Source organism: Corvus hawaiiensis, chromosome 1, assembly GCF_020740725.1.
Source record: "Corvus hawaiiensis isolate bCorHaw1 chromosome 1, bCorHaw1.pri.cur, whole genome shotgun sequence".
NCBI classification, from domain to species: Eukaryota; Metazoa; Chordata; class Aves; order Passeriformes; family Corvidae; genus Corvus; species Corvus hawaiiensis.
This window is the reverse complement of record NC_063213.1, coordinates 69,212,972-69,222,234: the sequence shown is the minus strand read 5'-3', so window position 1 is coordinate 69,222,234 and position 9,263 is coordinate 69,212,972.

Genomic DNA, 9,263 nt, shown 5'->3' with positions numbered 1-9,263 from the left:
ACAAATCACCTGACAGGCCGCTGGTTGGCTTGGTGTCTGTACCTCAGTGGCACTGGCACTGTGTAAGGGCAGAATAAACACTAGTGTCTGCCCCATCTAGCTTAAAAGATATCACTATTTATTGCTCAGCTTTTGGTCTTTCATCTTCATCTCCTGAAGGTATATTTAATTTTCCCTTGCCAGTGTTATCTGCTCTGTGAAAGATGTTTCTGTGTTTGCTTATGAGCTCTGAAGATCCTCATAATTCCGGTACTCAGCTCTGTTAGTGTCCTTTCAAAAGACATCCAGTAAAATCACCTTTTAGTCCTGGGGATTCCCCTCCCTCCTCCCCAAAAGTAAATGCATTTAAGACTCTCCTCAAGGATAAATGTTTTGAAGCTGCTAATGACCTGCAGGGTTCCCCTTCCTTAAATGTTTTATTGCAGTTTTCCAAATAGTACGTAACTGTTAGAGACTAACAATCAGGGTGACACAGTTTTTTCCCCTCATACTGTGAAGGTCATGATGTGTGACCTGGGTCAAATCACACGTAGCTGACTTTTCCTAACGTTGCCTTGGGTTTCAAGTACAGGTGTTCTTCTTTGAACTTGATAGACCTTGACTTTTACTCATGATTACAGATCCTAGCATTTCTCAATTTCAGACACAATCTTTACTGGTTTACAGTTGTAGCAGACCTACTTAAAGCAGGTATTTCTTTGTGGCTTATCTTCTCAGTAGCAATTTACATCTCTGCTAGACAGGGCTGTGAGGTGAAATCATTTCACATTTGTAGAAGACTTTAAAAGCACCCTCCTGAAGGTGTTGTAGTAAACGCTCTTGTTGATCTATATCCTTATTTTCCCCTAATCAAGCAAAACTCATGGCTTACAAGTATGTAACTTGTTAGAGACAGTATTTTGAACATGTAGAGAATCTGTGGGCTAAGTTTTGCTCTGAGATATAGGAACAAGGCTTATTCTGTGAGTAAGAGGAGAATTTGGCTCTAAAATGCCAGCAATTTTTGGTCAAGTTATAGGAACACTTTTTTTTTAACCAAAACCTTATGAACACAACAACTTTAGTCTTGTTATTTGTAAAGGCCAGAAAAATCACTACAGAAATGTAATGTAATGAGTATCAACTGAAAGTTTACTGTAGTAGTATTGTTAGCACTAAAGTAATGAATCTAGAGAGGGCTCCCTAAAGGACTCATTTAGTAATGATTTATTAGCTTCAGATTTATTGTTTGACAAACAAGTCCCTCATGGCAATGTCCTCTCTAGCATTTTATTATTAATGGTAAGATGAAGATTTTTTCCTGGCTGCACTTTTATCCTTGGGTAGAAGTCTCATATTCTTTTCCTTTTTTAGTTCATCTTCACATTTTGTGCTACTGTCTAGGAGCTTAATTTTGCTTAATTTCTTTATGCTGAATGTATGTCAGTTTAAATAAGCCAGCCTTTTTAATAAAGTCCCACTGGAACTTCTGAAAATGCATGAACATCTTTCAGTTTTGCCTCAAGACTGCAAAAAGGCATCTTTGCATTCAAAGATGGATTGTATACTACAGGATAAAATACAGACACCAGCAGTATTCAGTGCTTACAGAGAGGGCCATAGAGAAATCGTAACCTCAGCGACTTCTTTTTCTCATCACCTCTCTAAGATACAGATCACAATCCAAGTATTGTGTCTACAAGAGTGCAATTTGCTGTATGTGTCTGTCTCTAGAAACCTGTATCTCCAGGTGTTCTCCTCCCTTTTTTCTTTTCTCTTTTTTCTTCTCTTGTCTTTCTCTCAACTTCCTAGCATTCATCTGACTGCTCAGGTGAGCTAATACATAACCACCCCACCCCTTCCCCCCCCCCCCCCCATTTTATGAGAAGCTCATTACATAAACCTCTTTCTACCCTATAGGTGGTGTTATCTTTTCCTTACATATGCAATATGGTTTCTTTTCTTAGCATGTTTTTAACTGTTTCTTCTTTGTGATGTGCTCTTATTCTTGGAAGTGTGATCTTGCGGGAGGAAGGTCACAAACCTTACAACTTTCAGTGTGGCTGTGTTATGCTCTTTTGTTCTATCCCTTTATATATGGGCACAGGTACATTTTGCCAGTTCTGTCCTGTCCTAATAAATATGAGGTATGGGTATGCTAGAGAAAACACTGGGCCCTTATTATCAAACACCAAATCATGCACTAAGTTTTCAGGCCACCAGATCCTGGTGTTTTGTTTGCAGAATGATTGCCTGTTGCAATCTATACTTATGTGCTGTGTTTCAGCCTAATTGCAGGGTCTCTGACGTGTTGATACAAGCCTTTTGCATAACTTTGTGTTGGAAGGGAGGAACACTGCTGACACAAAGCTGATTTTGATACACTGAGGTGATCATTCTATCATTTACATCACCAGTTTCTTCAAGAAATTTGGATCACCAGCTTCTTCTTCTTCATATGTGCAATATTCTACAGTCTGACCAGCACAATCATCTTTATCATCTTTTTTTTCTGTGATGACAATTCTTGCATCTTTGCAATAATTTCTGTAGTCTTTGTGTTGGGTGTTTGATTATTTTTCCTGTAGATTTTCCAAAATATGCTTTTTGTAATGTTACTGGACTGAACTCAGTATTAAGGAGTTGAATATTTGCAATTCTTTACCATGACAAGGCAGCTGTTCTCTCTTTGATGGAAGTGTTTATCCAGAAAGCAGATGTGTTGTGTACTTATTATTCAGAACTTGATTTCCATAACAAATGGTTTTCCTGTTGAAAACCAGTCCAATAAATCCTGCAGGACTTAATTTGTGATGATATTAGCATGATTTTTGCACTGATGATGACAACCTGTTTCAGACATACGGGAGAGGGATTTTCATAGTTTTGCTGCTACAGTGTAAAAAACTACAGTATTAGCAAAGGACATTAATCACCAATGTTTTTGTAAGCATGGCTTTGGAACCTCCTGTTTACGTGGGCCCTGTTTTTTCTTCAGCATCAAAGGTATGCTCAGTTCTTGACACTCAAGAAGGAATTAGACTTTGACCTATTTAGTTAAGCAGAGTTTTTTACCAGCAGAGAAATATAAACATGAGACTTAATCAGGAGCTAACAAATTATACTCCACTTTTCTTGGCCGGATTGCTGGTTCATTCTCATGCAATCATTAATTCTGGAGTAATGGCCTTTTTGCAGCATTGTGCTTACTTTGGATCTAAAATACCAAGTTCTTGGTCCACAACTCCCAGTAGTCACCTCCACTGACCACCTGGTACATGCCTTGAGCTATCTCTGTCTTCTCACGCTTTGCCCTAATGTTCCATCCCAAAACATCCCTGTTACCCCTAGCCACTGCAGTTCTTTTACCATGAATGTAAATTAATGTATCCCATCTAGCTGCAGATTATCCTCATCTAATAAAAATATAACCTCTTCTATCTTGAATAATGAATCTTTCCAAAACTCTCAGCATTCAGTAAGGTTGGACAATACATATAATTTTTATTAAGATCCTATGTACTGGACTAGAAGTTTAGGCCTACCTCACTGAAATATTTTCACAAAGGACTATCTGGGGGGCTAAGCCTCCTGTCTGGAAACTACTGTATGTTATTTAGGCACTATACTGCTATTGAAGGACTTGCCTCAAGTGTGCCATAAAGTTAGCTGTCACATTGTATTTTTATTGCTTAGTTCTTCTCTCTGCATGCTGTAATATCTCTCAATATTCTCTTTCAGAATTTACAGAATTCACTGTACAGTCTTTCTGATCCCTTTACAGTACAGTTGCAGGATGTGCCCGTGTTGTACAGGGTCTAGTACAATTTTCTGTAGGTAGAACATGGGCAGATTCCTATTTTCTTTGGTCATCCATTATTTACTTACAGTGTTCAGACACTGGAGAAGGCTGTTTGCTCTGTAGTCATCATCGTAGTAACTTTTGGGCTTCTTAACACCAGCACTTAGCTGCTCTTGCAAGTCATGGTTGCAGGTTTAAAGAAACTACTTGGCAATCTTGTTTCAAGGCCTCTCTCTGTAACCAATGTATTGGTGTTCAGAAGTTGCTACACTTTCCTCATCAGCTTGCTTGGTTTTTTGAATGAGCACTTAAGCGGCATAGGAATATTATTCTAAAGATGTTTAACCAGAACAGAAACAAAAGTGCAATTGCAAATAATATTTTTTTTTTTAGGAAATAACATGAAAAGCAATCTCAAAGATACTTTGTGGAGCTTTACACGGTGACACACAAATCTAGGTACTTAGCTTTTGAAAGACCTGTATGTTTTCAAATATGTTGTAGATTTGCAACCCCTATTCACAATCTGTGGAATGTGTACATTCTCATCCTCCTGTTCTGAAATTCTACAACTGTTTGTGAAAGGTTACATATCATATCTCATTTGTCAGTACTTTGGCAAGATATCCATTAAAAATAATCTGCAAGTGCAGGAAACGAGAAAATCCTGTTTGAAGGTGTGTAAAGTGATATGTTGGGTTCCACTGGTTTTTCACACTAAAAGCACCTGGTAAAGAAACATTATTGCCTGGAATTAAATCAGGAGATGTAGTTACAGGAGTCTTATTTAACATATGAATCAACAAATGGCAGAATTGTTGTTAATTAAAGGAATTGAAATCTTCTTAAGCTGGAGTCCCTTTTAGTTTCCTGAACCCTTAAACTATGCAGGTGTTGGCTGTGGGCTCATCAGACCCTTTTGCCAAAGAACTGGCACTCCCGTTTTTGCGCTTTCATTTGAAAAAAAGACCCCCAAACTATTTAGGGCCATCATTTCACAGTTTAACTTTAAGCCAGAATAAGCAAACACTGCTACTGAAAGGAGCAGTTTCTCTATTTTCCTCAGTCCCTCCTAGTTCACTCCCATGCCTTGTTTTCTGCTGACAGGGCTGTTTTCATGGCCGCACATTGACCCGGTTCAGGGAATTGATCTGAGTTACAATTAACCAGGCAAAACCCAAGTAAATAAATGAATAAAGGTTAATCGTGACCCAGATCAAACACCTTATCCTTTTCATCACACAGATGAATGCATACTAATGCTGGTGCCAAGGAGGGAGATGTGAGGGGGCCTGACAGGCAGTGGGATTGCTTCTTTCAGCAGCAGTTATGTCAGTTTATGACATTAAAGCATTAATGCACTGCCTCTGGGGGTTTGTTTCGGTTTCTGTCATAGCCTTGAGGGATGTGGTATGCTTTCTGTCTTGGGCTGTTTATATTGCTAAAATGTTTTATTTTGCAGAAGGCAGTATACCTGTAAGTAGGTATAAATGGGGCTGTTACCTGGCTCCTTTAGGAAGCATATTATAAAGCAACAGTAATCTGCATCAATTAGCATGTTAAAATGAAACTTGACAGAGAGATAGGGGAAGATATTAAATCCCTACACATTTTTTTGTTGACAGAGGAAAGTGAAACTATTAATGGTTCCAGTAAGCAAAAGTCTGCATCACAAGCTTCGTCCTCCATCAAACAATTGTTGTAGTAAACGTTTTTCTCATGTGTGAGATTCTCTGGGCCTTGATGGACTGTAAGCAGCAGCATTCTTTACTTCTTATTTGTGCTCACCCTTGCACAGCCCATTGTGCAGTGCTGACGCCGGTATTTGTGTGGGCATTCAGTGAACCAGATCAGAGAAGTGAGCCAGTTAAAAAATAACCCACGCAAGGACACCCATTAGATGGACCAGTTTCCCATTTTGATTTACTCTCTCCACAAAAATAGTGGAGCTGACACAGCTCAGAGCATAGTCACTCTTTGAGATGGCATGATTGCTGAAACATTTGCATTTGGACTGCATCCATATGTTTAGTAAGACTTAGTTCCTTCACTACTTCACCTTTCCACATAGTGACCAGAGTCAGCAAAGGAGTTTTAGCAGTAAATCACAGGTTGGTGTTAAATACAGCAGGGCATTCTGCTTGTACCCAGTGTAATTTGGAGACTGGGTCCTGCTAATTCATTTCCTCCCACAGCCCAGGGCTTGGATGACCTAGCAGACTCCAGGGCACCATAAATCTATTGACAAGGGTATGGTGTAGGTCCATGTCAGGAGCTTTGCTTGAACTGCTTGCACAACTCAGGTGTCAGAGGCTGGCGATTCCTCTTTAATTTTGAGCTAGTGATTTTCTGGGGTGTTGATGATGTTCTTGGAAGCTACCCTAATACATAATATTTTTCCTTTGTAATTCTTATTTGCATTGTCTCTGCTTTAAGGCAAGTTTAATTTTGAAATTGTGGTCAATTTTAGTCAGTATGTATGTCTTGGTTTAACCCCAGCTGGCAACTAGGTAACACACAGCCTCTCACTCAGCACGCACACACAGAAACTGATGAGATGGCAAGGAGAGTTGGAAAAAAGGTAAAACTCTCAGGTTGAAGTAAGAACAGCTTAATAACTGAAGCTAATAATAATAATGATGATGATGATAAGGGAAAAAACAAAAAGAGAAGTAAAACCCAAGAACCAGCACAGAACACATTTGTTCACCACCCACTGACCAATACCCAGCCCCAAGCAGTGATTGGCCTCTCCTGGACAATTCCCCCCAGTTTATATACTCAGCATGATGTCTGTGGTATGGAATATCCCTTTGGCCACCTCACATCAGCTGTCCATGCTTCTTCCTAGCTTCTTGTGCACCTCCTCGCTAGCAGAGCATGGGAAACTGAAAAGTCCTTAACTTAGGGTAAGCACTGCTTAGAACACAAACATCTGTGTGTTATCAAAGTTTTTCTCAACGTCAATCCAAACCACAGCACCATGCCAATTCCAAGGAAGGAAACCAACTCTATCCCACTTGAAACCAGGACAACATATTTCATGCACTGCTCTTTCCTCATCCACTGGCCCAACAACTCTTGATGGAGTAGGAATAGTAGGAACACAACAGGAATGATACATGCCAATGGAAAAGGTATGCATAAGGACATCAAGATATTGAGTGACTGGATGATAAAAAGTCAGATGAATTCAGTCTAGAAAATTTTATATGGTATTCATTCCATTTTGAATAGATATGCTGAAGTACTGAGCTATAATAGTTCTCTGATAACATCAGTTTTGTGCTCAATAGCAAATAAAACAGAGCTGACTCTACATCTTTGTCCACATCTGTTGAATTGGATTGAAATGCCTCTATATCATATGAATCTTATGAGCATGAGGAAGTAAACCTGCTACCTAGACGGTTTGATACTAGAGGTATATTACTTTGAAATGATGTAAAGCCTAACTGATTTATTTAATTTGTTTTAAAGTTATAATTTCTGTTCTAAATTGGGTTGATAAGCAGGTCATATAAATGAATCTATTAATCATTAGAATAATAGGAGTAATTTCCTAAGGGAAATCACACACACTCCTCACCCCTTAAGGAGTCCTGTAACTTGAGAGTCAATTTAAGTCAATTTATTTATTATACTTGATCAAAATTATGAGATCCTGATACTTAAAATCTAGTGTCCCTTGTTTTTTCTTAAGTAAGTTATTGCTTTTCTTCCTGTAGGTTTTTCTTCTATACCTCTTATTTCCTTTTCTCAAATTTCCCTCTCAGTCTATATTCTCCTGCCTCTCCCCTACTCTCCACCAACCCAGCCTCAGACATGCTCCTGTGTTACTAGTTGTTTTGAAAAATTTGTTCAATATTTATCTAAGGCAGGTTAATCCACATAGCTGAGATGCTTCTCTTAGAGGAGAGTGTTTATAGAAATGCCTTTTTCCAGCTAGGTTTTAGAATGTTTTGGTTTTCATGCTAATCCATAGCTGTTTAGATCACAGAGAAAACCTTTAAATCATGTCGCTGTATGGAGACCACAGCATTTACCTGTCTTTATCATTTGATAATGATCTGGCTCTCCATTGTTACTTACCTTTCCATTCCATGGAGTCACCACTAAGGAAATCAGGAATCTTATGAGTTTGAATGAAGTGAGAACTTGGGCTCTGGCTTGATTGCAAAATGAACTGGGGCAGCCCTGAGGCCCTATACTTCCCATGGAAAGAACCTGAGCATAACAATTAAATGGCCCTGAACTGTAGCTGAAATGAAGGTCACGATTGTTTCTGCTCAAAAAAGAAACCCAAGCTCCTTAAAATGGATTTGGTGTAGCCAAGAGTAGAAGTTGTTATCATCCTTCAGTCTAATGGCACCCATTTTGTACCAATAAGCAAAATTGTTTCTTGAACAACAAGGCAAAGTTTGTTCAAAAACATGATGCCTCCTTCCTGCACATATGCACTTAATCTGTGCATCCCAACTGTGCTATAAGCACCATGAGCCACAAGTGTTGCCTCATGATTAGAGGGGCAAACTGTGCCTGACAAAGAATTTTGTGTTGTTGCAGTAAGTCAATAGAATTTAATCTCTCTGTCGTGGTGGAAATGCTTGGTGGAGGAAAGGATAATGGTTCTCCTTCTCCAGTATGTAATGAATACCCTTTAATTGCCCAGTGCTTTTAGTCATGTGTGGAGAGTGCTTTGCAGATATTTCCCTTAACGTTAAAATATTAATTACTTGGAAGGTGCAGAGCCGTAGTTTGCCTCTCAGAAGATTTGAACTGGTCTATCTTTGAAGACTCTAAATATGTCGGTTGTTGATTTTGGATCTGTTTTGGCAGTACACAAAGAAAATAGAGTGTTAGTTTATGGAGAGAGTACCTGATGTATGCAGTTATGGTCATGACAGCAGCTCTTTTATGTATGGCTCCAATTCCCATGATGGCCTAGAGACCCTCAGCAGTGACAGTGATTCATTGCTTTCAGTGATAAAAGCTGTTAGTGGAACATCTCAGTGCTCCAAATTATCCCATTTATTATGTCACTGAAAGCAAAATTGTAAAATTCTTGCAATTAAAATAAAACTTTATTTTTTACTGAATATCCTGGGATGATATATTTGAACATGTTATGTTTGGAAATAGGGATTTCTTTTGCAATCCTAAAGAGGCATGCAATGGAATTGTACCAAGCTTATTTCTAATTCCTAGCAAGTAGGTGTCCAGATCATACCAGTCACTGGCACCAGCTGTCATGCTGGTAGACAGCAGCATGCAGCAGAGAAGCAGAAGGATGAACAGACATGAAGAGTGAAATGATTTCTACTGCTTATATATTGTAAAAAAGAGAATGATACAAAAGGTAGGGAGAGGAGAAATATCAGGAAATGACTCAAGTATCTCATTCTATGATAGAGAGGGCTAAATGATGAAACAGAAATAGAATGAAAAGAATAAAGATATAGTGACATTATTTAATTTTTAT